Raw genomic sequence first — 13,063 nt, forward strand, 5'->3', positions numbered from 1 at the left:
AATTGTGAATTATGCATTGTTTACATGTGAGTCTTTTATCTTCAAATACTGCACTTTTTTTTATTTTGTAATTTTGTCAGGTTTTTTTTTTTTTTTTTGCGTGTCCAAAAGAACCTTTATTACTTATTTAAAATAGCCTCTTATGCTTTTGTGTTTTCTTGCCAGATGCCTTCAGAGCACATGCTTTCTGGGCTGGAGCTTTTGGACCCTTCTGAGCCTTTGGAGGCATTGCATTCTGGCCTGCAGCTCTCTGGGCAGGAACATTCTGGGGTGGAGCCTTCTTGCCCGCAGTTGCCATCTTTTTTTTTTTATGTTTATTTATTTATTTTGAGAGAGGAAGAAAGAGAGGGTGCATACCAGTAGGGGAGGGGCAGTGAGAAAGGGAGAGTGAGAACCCCAAGCAGGCTCCACGCTGTCAGCATGGAGCCTGACATGGGACTTGATCTCATGAACCATGAGATCATCACCTGAGCCAAAATCAAGAGATGGAGGCTTAACTGACTGAGCCACCCAGGCACCTGGATACTGGCCATTTTTTTTGCTGGAAACTTTGCAACAGCGGCTGCAGTTATATCCTTAGCAGCAGGTGCTTTTTGGGGGGAGAAACTTTCAGGAGAGCTGCTTTTTGCAGCTTCCTAACATCAAGCTTGATTATTCTATTCCCCACTCTCTTTGCCTTCATGACTTTATAACAATCAAAATCTGTCAACTTGGCTTTTCTTTCTCTGTTTTTTTTTTTTTATTTTAAATGTTTCTTTCTTTCTTTTTTTTTTTTTTTCAACGTTTATTTATTTTTGGGACAGAGAGAGACAGAGCATGAACGGGGGAGGGGCAGAGAGAGAGGGAGACACAGAATCGGAAACAGGCTCCAGGCTCTGAGCCATCAGCCCAGAGCCTGACGCGGGGCTCGAACTCCCGGACCACGAGATCGTGACCTGGCTGAAGTCGGACGCTTGACCGACTGCGCCACCCAGGCGCCCCTTTCTTTCTCTGGTTTTAATCTACTTGGTGCATCTTGTGGCTGCCCATTTTATACTGATACCTGCCTTCCACCAGGTGTGTTGGACATACTTCTGCTGGGTACTGTGTGGGAACTTGAGGATGAAGTCAGTGAGCTGCATGGATTTGAAAGGCATAGCCTGTATCCTTAGCTGAGTGCAGGGTCCAGCAACCAAAGCCTTGTTCTGATCAATAACATCTACAGTCCAAGCCTGCTTCCCCCATATGAGGCCCAAAGGAGACGTAGGTCACTCTACGTCCAGCCAACCTCAATGAAGCACCTGAACACCACGTTGGCAGGTGAGAAGGAAGAAAGCACTCCATACCATGTGCATATCTATTTTGTAATTTTCTTAGTTTTCACTTTATTTTCTAAATTTTTAAATTTAAATTCCAGTTAGTAACATGAAGTGTAATGTTAGTTTCGGGTGTACAATGTAGTGATTCAACACTTCCATACATCACCAGGGATTCACCACAAGCGCACTCCCTAATCCTCATCACCTATTTAATCCTTCCACCCACCTGCCTCTGGTAACCATCAGTTTGTTCCCTATAGTTAAGAGTCTGTTTCTTGGTTTGCCTCTCTCTATATTCTTTTTTTTCCATTTATTTATTTGTTTTGTTTCTTAAATTTCACATAGGAGTGAAAATCATACAGTATTTATCTTTCTCTAACAGACTTATTTCATAATGCTCTTTAGTTCAACCCACATTGTTGCAAATGGCAAGATCTCATTCTTTTTCATGGCTAAGTAATACTCCACTAAGTATATGTAACACATCTTCTAAATTTTTTTAACGTTTATTCCTTTATTGATAGAGAGACTGAGCATGAGTGGGGGAGGGGCAGAGAGAGAGGGAGACACAGAATCGGAAACAGGCTCCAGCCTCTGAGCTGTCAGCACAGAGCCCAACATGGGCTTCGAACCCATGAACCGCCAGATCATGACCTGAGCTGAAGTCAGATGCTTAACCACTGAGCCACCCAGGTGCCCCGACATCTTCTTTATCCATTCATCAATTGATGGACACTTAAACTCTTTCCATAATTTGTGTATTGCAGATAATGCTACTATAAACATCAGGGTGCATGTATTCCTCCGAATTTGTACTTTTGTATTCTTTGGGTAAATATCTAGTAGTGTAATTGCTGGACCATAGAGTTCTATTTTTAACTTTTTGAGGAACTTCCTTACTGTTTTCTAGAGTGGCTGCACCAGTTTGCACTCCCACCAATAGCGCATAAGGGTTCCCCTTTCTCCATATCCTTGCCAACACATGTTGTTTCTTGTGTTGTTGATTTTAGCCATTCTGACAGGTGTGAGGTGATATCTTATTGTAGTTTTGATTTACATTCCCCTGATTATGTGCAATATTGTGCATCTTTTCATGTGTCTGTTGGCCATTTGTATGTGTTCTTTGGAAAAATGTCTATTCATGTCTTCTGCCCATTTTTTATTTATTTTTATTATTTTATTTTATTTTATTTTAATTTTTTTTAATGTTTATTTATTTTTGAGACAGAGAGAGACAGAGCATGAACAGGGGAGGGGCAGAGAGAGAGGGAGACACAGAATCTGAAATGGGCTCCAGGCTCTGAGCTGTCAGCACAGAGCCCGACGCGGGGCTCGAACTCACAGACCGTGAGATCATGACGTGAGCCGAAGTCGGACGCTTAACCAACTGATCCACCCAGGCCCCCCTTCTGCCCATTTTTTAATTGGATTATTTGGTTTTTTGGATGTTGAGTTTTATAAGTTCTTTATATTTTTTTGGATACTAACCCGTCATTAGACATGTAATTTGCAAATATCTTCTCTCATTCAGAAGGTTGCCTTCTAGTTTTGTTTATTGTTTCCTTTGCTATGCAGAAGCTTATTATTTATTTATTTAAAAAAATTTTTTTAATGTTTATTTATTTTTTGAGAGAGAGGCAGAGCATGAACAGGGGAGGGGCAGAGAAAGAGAGGGAGACACAGAATCCAAAGCAAGCTCCAGGCTCTGAGTTGTCAGCACAGAGCCCAACATTGGACTCGAACTCAAGAACCGTAAGATCATGACCTGTGTTTAAGTTGGATACTCAACCAACTGATCCACCCATGCACCCAGAAACTTTATAATTTGATGTAGTCTGAAAAGTTTATTTTTTATTTTATTTCCCTTGACTCGGGGACCTATCAAAAAGAAGTTGCTATGACTGATGTCAAAGAAATTACCACCTGTGTTTTCTTCTAGGATTTTTATGGTTTCAGGTCTCATAATTAGGTCTTCAATCCATTTTGAGCTTATTTGTGTATATGGTGTAAGAAAGTGGCCCAGTTTCATTCTTTTGCATATTGCTGTCCAGTTTTCCCAACACTGTTTCTTGAAGAGACTGTCTCTTTCCCATTGCATATTCTATCCTGCTTTGTCAAAGATTGACTGACATTAGAGGTATGGGTTCATTTTTAAGTTTTCTGTTCTGTTCCAGGGATCTATGTGTCTATTTTTGTGCCAATGCCATACTGTATTGATTATTGCAACTTAGTAATATAAGTCTGGAATTGTGATGCCTCAGGCTTTCCTTTTTTTTTTCCTTTTTCTTTTTCAAAGTTGCTCTGGCTATTCAGGGTCTTTTGTGGCTCATTAAAAATTTTAGGATTGTTTTCTCTAGTTCTCTGAAAAATGCTATTGGTATTTTGATAGGGATTGCATTAAATCTGTAGATTGCTTTGGTTAGTATAGATATTTTAGTAATATTTTTTTCTTCCAATTCATGAGTATGGAATGTCTTTCCATGTGTTTGTGTCATCTTCAATTTCTTTCATTAGTATTTCATAGTTTTCAGAGTACAGGTCTTTCCCCTCGTTGTTTAGGCTTATTCCTAGGTATCTTTCATTGTTTTTAGTGCAACTGTAAATGGGATTGATTCCTTAATTTCTCTTTCTGCTGATTCATTATTAGTGTATAGAAATGCAACAGATTTCTGTGTATTGATTTTGTATCCTGCAGCTTTACTGAATTCATTAATCAGTTCTAGTATTTTTGTGTGTGGGGAGTATTTTTGGTTTTCTATATATAGTATCATGTCATCTGCAAATAGTGAGGGTTTTGCTTCTTCCTTGCAGATTTGGAGGCCTCTTATTTCTCTTAGTTGTCTGATTGCTGTGGCTAGAGCATTCAATACTATGTTGAATAAAAGTGGTGAGAATGGACATCCCTGTCTTATTCCTGAGCATAGAGGAAAAGGTCTCATTTTTTCCCCATTTAGGATATGAGTTGTGGGTTTTTCATATATGGCCTTTATAATGTTGAGGCATGTTCCCTCTAAATCTATTTTTTTGAGAGTTTTTATCATGAATGGATGTTGTACTTCATCAAATGTTTTTTCTGCATCTATTGAAATGATCAGATGGTCCTTATCCTTTCTTTTATTAATGAGATGTATCACGTTGATTGATTTGTGACTATCAAAACACCCTTGCAACCCAGGAATAAACCCCACTTGATTGTGATGAATAATTTTTTCAATATATTGTTGGATTTGGTTTGCTAGTATTCTATCGAGAGTTTTTGAATCCATGCTTTCCAGAGATATCAGCCTGTAGTTCTCTTAATTAGCGGTGTCTTTATCTGGTTTTGGTATCAGGGTAATGCTGACCACATAGAATGAAATTGGAAGTTTTCCTTCCTTTTCTATTTTCTGGAATAGTTTGAGAAGAATAGATATTATCTCTTGTTTAAATGTTTGGCAAAATTAGCCTATGAATCCATCTGGTCCTGGACTTTTGTTTGTTGGAGTTTTTTTTTTTTTTTTTTAGTGTTTATTTATTTTTGAGAGAGAGAGAGAGAGAGAGAGAGAGAGAGAGAGAGAGAAAGCATGAGCAGGGGAGGGGCAGAGAGAGAGGGAGACACAGAATCCTAGGTAGGCTCCAGGCTTTGAGCTGTCAGTACAGAGCCTGACGTGGGCCTCGAACTCATGAGCTGTGAGATCATGCCCTGAGCTGAAGTCGAACACTCAACCGACTGAGTCACCCAGGTGCCCCTGCTGGGAGTTTTTTGATTACTGACTCCATTTCTTTGCTGGTTATCTGTGTGTTCAAGTTTTCTATTTCTTCCTGTTTCAGTTGTGGTAGCTCACATGTTTGTAGAAATTTATCCATTTTTTCCAGGTTGTCCAATTTGTTCACATACAGTTTTTCATAATCAAACTGTTTGTATTTCTGTGGAACCAGTTGTTATTTCTCCATTCTCATTTGTGATTTTCTTTATTTGAGTCCTTTCTCTTTTCTTTTTAATAAGTCTGGCTAGAGGTTTATCAACCTGATTATTTTTTCAAAGAACAAGCCCCTAGTTTCATTGATCTCTTCTGTTGCATTTCTTTTTAGTTTCTATATCATATATTTCTGTTCTAATATTTATTATTTCCTTCCTTTTGCTAGCTTTAGCCTTTGTTTTGTTGTTCCTTTTCTTTTTCCTTTAGGTGTCAGGTTAAATTGTGTATTTGAGGGGCGCCTGGGTGGCGCAGTCGGTTAAGCGTCCGACTTCAGCCAGGTCACGATCTCGCGGTCCGTGAGTTCGAGCCCCGCATCGGGCTCTGGGCTGATGGCTCAGAGCCTGGAGCCTGCTTCCAATTCTGTGTCTCCCTCTCTCTCTGCCCCTCCCCCGTTCATGCTCTGTCTCTCTCTGTCTCAAAAATGAATAAAACATTAAAAAAAAAAATTTAAATTGTGTATTTGAGATTTTTCTTGCTTCTTGAGATAGACCTGTATTGCTATATACTTCCCTCTTTGAGCCACTTTTGCTGCATCCCGAAGGCTTTGGACATTGTGTTTTCATTTTTAGTTGTTCACATGTATTTTTTTTTAATTTCTTCTTTGATTTCCTGGTTGACCCATTCATTGTGTAGTAGTATGTTGTTTAACATCCATGTATTTGTGGTCTTTCCAGATTTTTTCTTGTGGTTGATTTCTTATTTCATACTCTTGTGGTCAGAAAAGGTGCATGGTCTGATTTCAATCTTTTTGTATTTGTTGAGGTCTGTTTTGTGACCTAATATGTGATTCTGGAGAATGTTCCATGTGTACTTGAAAAGAATGTGTATTCTGCTCTTTTAGAATGAAATGTTTTAAATGTATCTGTTAGGTCTATTTGGTCAAATCTGCCATTCAAAGCCATTGTTTTCTTATTTATTTTCTGTTTAGATGATCTGTCCAATGATGTAAGTGGGATGTTAAATTCCCATACTATTATTGCATATCAATTCTTTATACTGTAAAGAATCCACGCTTTTGTATGTCAATTCAAATTGCATTGTATATCCATTCTTTATACTATAAAGAATCCATGCAAAAGTATATAAATATACTATATTGTATGTCAAGTTCTTTTTTTGTTTTTTGTTTGTTATTAATTGTTTTATATATTTGGGTGCATAAATATTTATGGATGTTATATCTTCTTTTTTTTTTAATTTTTTTTTCAATGTTTATTTATTTATTTTTGGAACAGAGAGAGACAGAGCATGAACGGGGGAGGGGCAGAGAGAGAGGGAGACACAGAATCGGAAACAGGCTCCAGGCTCCGAGCCATCAGCCCAGAGCCCGACGCGGGGCTCGAACTCATGGACCGCGAGATCGTGACCTGGCTGCAGTCGGACGCTTAACCTACTGAGCCACCCAGGCACCCCTGGATGTTATATCTTCTTATTGGATCATCCCCTTTATCATTATATAGTGCCCCTCTTTTTCTGTTGTTATAGTCCTTGTTTTTAAGTTTAGTTTGTCCAATATATGTATTGCTACTCCAGCGTTTTTTTGACATCAATTTTTCATGATAGATGTTTCTCCATCCCCTCATTTTCTTTTTTTTAAATGTTTATTTAGTTGAGGGGGGCAGGAAGAGGGAGAGAGAAGCGCAAGCAGGCTCTGCACTGTCAGCACAGAGCCTAAAATGTGGCTTGAACCCACAAACGGTGAGATCATGACCTGAGCCAAAATCAAAAGTCAGATGCTTAACCGACTGAGCCACCCAGGCACCTCATCAATCCCCTCATTTTCAATCTGTAGGTGTCTTTAGGTCTAAAATGAGTCTCTTGTAGGCAGCATATAAATGGGTCATTCTGACACTGTCTTTTGATTGGAGCATTTAGTCCACTTACATTCAAAGTAATTATTGATAGATTTGTATTTATTGCTGTTTTATTATTTATTTTGTGGTTGTTTCTGGAGATTTTCTTTGATCATTTTTTTTTGTCTTTCTTTAAAGTTTTGCTGATTTTTTTTAGTGATTTAAATTTTTTCTCTTTATTCTTTCCATGTTTATTAGTGGGTTTTGATAAATGGTTCCCATTATGTTAGTATATAATAACTGCTACAAGTAACAGTCTCTATTAAGTTGCTGGCCATTCAAGTTTGAACCCAATCTTTTCTCCTTTCCTCACCCACATTTTATGTATAAATTATTATATTTTGTGTCCTTTTTTGGTGTGAGTACCTTGAGTGATTTTTAGAGATATATTCATTTTACTGCTTTTGTGTTTCCTGTTTTTATATTGTCACTTTTGATCTCTCTTTTCTACTCAAAGAGTTCCCTTCAATATTTCTTGCAAGGCTGGTTTAGTGGTCACAAACTCTCTTGAGTTTTGTTTAACTGGGAAAGTCTTTATCTTTCTCTATTCTGAATGATAGCCTTGCTGGATAGAGTATTCTTGGTTGCAGGTTTTTCCCATTCAGCACTTTGAATATATCATTCCATGCCCTCTGGCTTGCCAAGTTTCTATCGAAAAATCTCCAGCTAGCTTTGTGAATTTTCCCTTATAAGTTAGTGACTTCTTTTGTCTTGCTGCCTTTAAGATTTTTTCTTTAGCACTGTATTTTGCATATTTAATTAAAATATGTCTTGGTCTTGGCCAACTTTTGCTGATTTTGCTGGATTTGGATTTTAGTTTATTACACTTGTTATTAGAAGTAATGGGGGGGGGGGTGCCTGAGTGACTCAGTCGGTTATGTGCTAATTCTTAATTTCAGCCCAGGTCACGATCTCATGATTCATGAATTTGAGCCCCACATTGGGGTTTGTGCTGACAGCATGGAACCTGCTTGGGATTCTGTCTCTCCCTCTCTCTGGTCCTCCTCTGCTTGTGCTCTCTCTCTCTCTTTCTCAAAATAAATAAATATTTTTTAAAAAAAGAACTAATGGGGTGGATAACAAATGATTTGCAGGACAGGAATAATAAACTTAGTGCTAGGTTTATGACTTCAGATAAATTCAGATTTATGACCAGTGGCAGAAAAACTTACCTCTTCTATGGATGACCATTACACATTCCACACCTCTGTCTCTAACCTTCCTACTATTTAATGTCCCATGCTGGTCTGAACATCTAAAATCTCACCCATGTGGTGCTTTATTGTTGCCTGTCCTCTTAAAATAGCACTGTATATGCAAGACTTAATCAACTCCTATCAAAACTAGTGGCCATTACTTTTTCTTGGTAAACTCAATGTTAAAGAGAATTGAAAATGTGTAATCCTTTACAGCTTAGATATATGCATTTTGACAGGAAGATTATATGAGTTAGATCTTGCTATGTTTCAAGCAATGGAAACCAGCTGTAGCTAACTATTTTTGTTTGGGGATGGGGGAAATAAGAGCTTTATTGAGATCTAATTCATGTACCAAATAACCATGAAAGTACATAATTAAATGTTTTTTAGTATATGCACAGAATTGTGCAACCATCATCACAATCAATTTTAGAATCTGGCTGACTTTTTAAAAAAGGAGACTGTATTAGAAGGATATTAGGGGTGCCAGAACCAGACTTGGAACATGTCAAGACCCAAGATAGCATTATATGGTGAGGAGGTGCCTCACAACTGAGATATTCCGGTAGGGCACCAATGCTGCAATAGTAGCCTCAAATGGGCCTTTTGGGTTCTTGCTTACTTACCTCAGATTCTGTGTCTTGGGGGAAACTGGATGTTTGGGTCTGATAACCACCTGACTATCCTGAGGCTTCAAAAGTAGTCAGTTGGCAACTAATTTTACCATCCCACATAGACTACACACAATGTAGGAGAAAGTTGTTCCACAAAAGACAAGTAGTGTAGTTTCATGGCAAGACACTAGGTATTGAGACCCAAATGACAAATTCTTACTATCAAGATTGTCGGATATTATTTTAAAAACCCAAAAATATAAAGTAATGGTGAAATTTCAGAATAAGTGAGATTTTTGTTTTTTAAGAAACACCTCATTGCACTTGGAACATTGTTTATTTGACCACTAAGTGAGACCAACCGTCTTGAGGATTCAGTTTCCCAACATAATTCCAATGAAAATCACAGGTTGTAGCCAATGTTTGATTCCCCTCTTTCCCTTTTTGGTTTTCATTATGAGCCCTATTGAAATAGCTACCTCTGTGGCAAAATCCCAAGAAAATTGCAACCTGGTTTGTAAGTCTGTTTCACCATTATAGAGGACAGGAGGCCATAATCCAAAAGATGTCTTCTTGTTACCAGAGATGTTCAACCCTTTTTCATGGTTATTGCTAGATAGCGCCCCACCTGGACGGGAGTTATCATTGAATGCTTCCACGGCCCCTTCAATCTTAATGTTCTATGATTTCTAAACTTTTCAGTGAATTGTTACATGAAGAGAGAATACTCCACAAGGAGTCACTAGATATCTATGAGAACTTTTCAAAACTTCAAAAAGAACTCATAGTTTAAAATGCAATAGCACTATAACATGAGCCAAATTTTTCTATGATGGTCAAATTAACCTCTACATAGCCAAATGTCCATATGTATAATTTGATTGTACGAAATATTTTAGGTAAAATTGGTTTTATTTTCCTCCAAACGAGTGGATAAAAGGCTCCTGGGATTTTGACACTTCTTTTCAAAGCATTTGTTTTTGGTATCTGTGAGGATATCCTACCTTCCTCGAGATATGTGGTTACACATAAACCTAGAAGCCCAAAGCAAAGTTCAAACCAGACCCATAAAGTGAATCAACGGTATGTTTATTTTCATCTTATGTGTTTATTTATTCCCAGGTTTGTTCCAAAAGAGATTTGAGAGAGCTTAACAAAAATGCAGGCACCGCAGAAAGATGGTGCATATAGTAAGAAGGATTCAAACAGAAATATGTCTCTATGTGAGTGAAACTAGCAAGAATAATGTTTTACTATCCAAGAACATTGAAATGGATAGACAATGAGTTTCATGCCTGTCTTGGTGAATCTTCTGAGATAGGAGAAGTGTGAACTGCCCGAAGTAGACAGACCTGGGTATATATTTAGGTTGCTGACTACATAGCTTCATCAAGGTGTGTACCTTTTTGGCCACATCCTGAGCCCAAGTTCTCTATCAGACTTAGCCACCATGTCTCCCACCTTAAAAGGGGCCCTCTTTCCTAACAAAACAGCTGGCAAATAACCAAAATTAATACCTGATAGTATCTTAAGAGGCTCTATTGATATTCTCCCTTCTCTTTGCAAGGATAGGTCCACATTTAACATTTAAGAGCCCATCAAAGATGGCACTTTTGGAGCACAGTTAGCATTTCTCTTGTCCCCTAGCTACCAGTCCAGTGTTCACCTACATAGCACCAACTCTAAGGGACAGGTGGTGGCTCTCATGGTGGGACATTGAAGACCTTAGTTTTAGGTAAGCAGAACTGTATAGTACTCCTCATAATCATTCATACATACATTAATTATTAAGAACTTCTTATGTGTCAGATGCTATGTGGGGCACTGGAGGTATAAAGATTAACAGAGATTTACACCCTGGCTTTGAAGAGCTAGCAAATTGGTGGTAGAAGCAGGTAAATAAATATGCCTCACAGCAGTGTGTTAAGAACCATAACCGAGGTCCTCATGGGGGCATAGAGGAAAATCCTTTAGTCTGCTTGAGATGATTGAGGAGACTTTGCAAAGGAGATATATTGCCTCTGTGATTTGAAAGGAGTGTGAATTTGGCTAAGTGGAAGACTCTCCACACAGGGAAGAGCTGGGCTAAGGCAGAGATTAATTGAAGCTAATGACTTCTTTGGTGAACTATTTATCTGGGTGGTAGTATCACAGTTAAGAGCGAGAGCAGGCTTCCTGGGTTCATAAACTAATGCTTATTATCATGGGAGATATGGATGATGAAATTACTTAAACTCTCTGTGCCTCAGTTTCTTCATCTAGAAAATACCCTATAGGTTTGCTGGCAGAATCAGAACAACGTCCAGTACATCGTAAGATTCCAGTTGTGTTAGCTGTCGTAGTCTCACTATGGCTGGGCACAGGGCACATGGGAAAGCTACAGTGGGGCTTGAGGCTCTGGTGGTGGGGGGGGGGGGGGAGGGAGCAGGCAGCAAAGGCTTTTTAAGCCTGAAAAACTTGGCCATGCATCCTGAAAGATTAGCCTTTATGGATTTTCCATCAGAGAGTCATGTGGTCAACCATTTCTCCATTTATAAATGATAGGTTTATGGAATATCAAACTGAAATAGAGTGCACATATGGACAAAAGAGTGTATAGATGTGCTTACTTGGGGCCTGGGTAATCTTTAGCTTAATTTAATCTTTTCAGTGTTGTAAACAGATGTCCTTAGGTGAATGGTGTCTTATCTGCTCTAACAATTAGGTGGGAGAGAAAGACAGGGTCCAGAACTTTAGTTCAGATAAACAGAAGTGAGTAATGTGACCCAAGTGATGTATCATCCTTTCATTGCTGAGCTAACAAAATGTATGCTTTGAAAGTGTTTCCAGGTGCCTACAAAACGCATACCTGAAAAGTCACCAGAACCTGTAGAACTGTGCCCTGGCTTCTAATAAAACATATGTTCTTCCATTAAAGCCTTACTAATAATTACTTAATCACTAATAGCTTATTATTAATGGATTTATTAGAGATGATAAAAGAAAAAGAAACAAAACTGGAAATCCATGAGTTTTTAGCTTAAATTTTCAATTTTGTATGTAATACATTAAACATTATGTGTAACGTATTTTATAAAGACTGGATTACATTGCGTGGTCTATATTTAACATGTCTTTCTTTTCTCTTAACACTGCAGTGTGAGCATTGTCCTGCATCATCAAATATTCTTCTCCATTTTTAATTTTAACAGCTGCAGGCAGTTTCATCATCCATCTATAATATAATTTATCTGATTCCCGGACATTTATGTGGATTCCCAAATTTTACTGTTATAAACTAGTATAAAGACAAACATTCTTATAGCTCTATCTCTGCCCAGGTCTATACCTTGTTTTCTTCAGGATAATTCAAAGGGAGAAGTTCTTAAGCCTTCACGAGGCCTGATTTCATTGCAGCCATTGGGTCCGGGTTCTTCTCGAGCCTTCCTCAGAAATGAGGTGCCTTGAGGTTATTGTTGGGAGGTTTGCCACAAACTACCTCACAACAGCCAGGATCACTCTCACCAGAGTGTGAAGAGAGCAGTTTCCCTGAAAGATCAACCTGTCATGTGTGAATGAGGTGACAGGCCATTCCCTACTATCCCAGAGCCTGGGTGCAGGGACCATAGAGGAGGTGGTTTGGCAGAATTCCATTTGGAGAAGTCTGGCACTGAAGTCTGTCCTCTCGCCATTACTCATAAATTTCCACTTTAAACCAACAACTGCTTTTCAATTTGTAATTCTACAGCCAGAGAATGAGAACAAAATGAAAGTTAATGAAGGTTTATGACACTATAATGTTTTTGAGTGTATTCCTTAATATCATTATGTTTTCAATGGACACCCATTTTTACTTCCTTTGGTGGATGTAAAGAATTAAAGAAATATTTCCTTTCCAAACCAAATGTAAGTACTTGGGTAACTGAAGGGAAAAACCAAATGATCAGAGTGATTGATCCAGAGCTCTTTTCTATTAAAATTTTCACTTTCCTTTGAGGAAAATATATTTATTTAATTATAATCTATGGGGAAATAAATTATAATTATATTATTATAAATATGTATATTTATTTTTAAAAAACCCGTTGGACCTGTTGACACAATTTTAAAAAAACATGGTTTTGAATTTTTTTAATTGTTATAGAAAATAATGCTTATCAC

The 13,063-nt window shown here is 38.1% G+C and overlaps 1 pseudogene; it reads right to left on the reverse strand.

Annotated features, from left to right (window-relative positions):
* Positions 1-89: 89 nt before the first annotated feature.
* LOC123600476 lies at positions 90-12,594 on the reverse strand (annotated as a pseudogene).
* Positions 12,595-13,063: the final 469 nt, after the last annotated feature.

The sequence above is a fragment of the Leopardus geoffroyi genome, chromosome D1 (assembly GCF_018350155.1).
Source record: "Leopardus geoffroyi isolate Oge1 chromosome D1, O.geoffroyi_Oge1_pat1.0, whole genome shotgun sequence".
Lineage (NCBI taxonomy): Eukaryota > Metazoa > Chordata > Mammalia > Carnivora > Felidae > Leopardus > Leopardus geoffroyi.